This window comes from Pygoscelis adeliae, unplaced genomic scaffold (genome assembly GCF_000699105.1).
Source record: "Pygoscelis adeliae isolate BGI_AS28 unplaced genomic scaffold, ASM69910v1 Scaffold26, whole genome shotgun sequence".
Lineage (NCBI taxonomy): Eukaryota > Metazoa > Chordata > Aves > Sphenisciformes > Spheniscidae > Pygoscelis > Pygoscelis adeliae.
This window is the reverse complement of record NW_008825104.1, coordinates 1,390,465-1,392,503: the sequence shown is the minus strand read 5'-3', so window position 1 is coordinate 1,392,503 and position 2,039 is coordinate 1,390,465.

Here is a 2,039-nt window from a genome sequence, read left to right as displayed (position 1 = left end):
AAAAACCAAGCCCCGCGGCGCGGCCCCGGCCCCGGCCCGCGGTGAAGCCAGGTTAGGGGGGACCGGGGCACCCCTGCCCCGGGACCGGGGGTGCCGGGGAGCAGCCCCGGTTGCACGGACCTCACCCGCGCGGTCCCCCGTCTCTGATTGTTACAGCGCGGGTTTTTTTTCCCGCTTTTATGAACATGGGAATGCGTGAAAGCAGAGCGGAAAATGATCTCCTCGGGGGGTCCTCCTGTAACCTGCCACCAGACGCTGTTTAAGCAGAAAACCTGTTTATTTCCGACCAATCCCGCGTGCTCTGAACGGCAGGGCTTTCTCTTTCTCTTTCCTCTCTCCCCGCTACCTGTATTAAAACCGCCGTCAGAATAGAGGATGCAATTGTTTGCTCCCTCAGCCCGCTCCAGGACGTGAAGCTTCTGGAAGTTTTTTTCGGTACGGAGGAGGTATTTCCCCATGTACGGTAGAATCAGATCCGTTTATTTTTATTCCTGCCAAAGTTGGTCTTTTTTGGGGGACAGTTGCAAAGTCCCGTTCTGTGCAAATAAGGCGCCTACAGACTACCCCTGCTGCATCTGCCTGTGCTAACCCGGAATAATTCCTCCTCCTGACACCGTGCTCATGAACTTTCATCTCCCACATGAGCACGTGTTACATTTCTCTGACTTAGTGATAGTTATCAAGGCTTGTAAGCAATTAATTATAACGCTATATTGAGTCTTCTGTTAATTTCAGAGCCAGCTTCTTAATGCAACACAGCAGTCTCTGTGTGAGTTTGGGAACAATGACTAGCCTGCTACAAAGTACCTTAGACCTTTGAAGATACGGAAGAAAGTCTGGAGTAAAAGTAATTTAGAAAACCCAAAGAAACAGCAAAACAAAAAATCTCCCAAACCAACCAACCAACCAACCAAAAAAAAAAACCCCAACCCAAAACTCCACAAAAAACCCCGCAAGTTTTATGCGACCTTAGCTTTATGTGGCTTTATGCTAGTTCTGGTATCAGTCCATTCTAATAATAGAAATAGGGAAAAAGAGCAGATGTTTGGGGGATCCAAGAAAATCTGTGTTGCAGAAAGAGCTGACCTAACAATCAAAGTGCAAGCTGTTTTAACAGACAGTCAGCTGTGGGAATATCAAGGAAGCAAATTTTGTTCCAAAGTATTAGACCAAGTTTTCCAGTCAAGTTATTAAGTCGAGGAGGACGGCTTCTCTCTCTCTCACCCGTTTTATTTTTATTTGGTCCCTTTACAATGTTTGCCTCATGATCCTTAATGTATAAATCGGCAAGGAAAAATCGGGGTATGCATTGCTCCAAGTTCGTAGCAGCTTTATTTATTGAGGTAGATTTTACCGTGAATGCATGCACGGTTCTCCCAGTGCACTGTGTTTCATGTGTATCTGTATTTTCACTGCATCTCTGTAGATCTGGGTATGTATCTGTCTCTGCATGCAGATTATTCGATGAATACTCCCCATCGCTTATACCGGTAAGAAAACAGTTTCCATAGTTTCCTCAGGGCTGGCAAAGTGAACGCTTGAATGCAGGCAATTCGAAATAGAAGGTGTGGAAAAAACCCCAAACCACCCAAAACCCACAAACATAAAAAATGTCTGAGGACGAGATTTCTTTCTAAAAGAGAAGCTAGCCTAGAACATCCTCACGTGAAGCTTACGAGTGGTGCAAAAAATACCTTTGGCTAGAAGCAGCGGGTTGTATATTCTGAACACAAAATCAATATATTCGTACCTGAAAATACAGAAATTTGGGATTAATACGTGCATGCAATATTCCTACAATCAGTGCCCACATAAGGACATTTATAACGTATCTTCCCAAATCCTTCTTTATTTAACGATTGCTGCTTTGTGCCCGTTAAACAAACGAAAAGCCTGATCTCGGCAATTCCCGTGAGGAGGTGGGGACAGCCCCCGCAGCACGCTTTCCGCCTGGCCCTTCCCGCTCCGTGAGCCTGGTGGGGAGGGGGCGTTCAGATGAGGAAAAAGCGTAGTCAAAACACCACCCGCCAGGCAGCAAA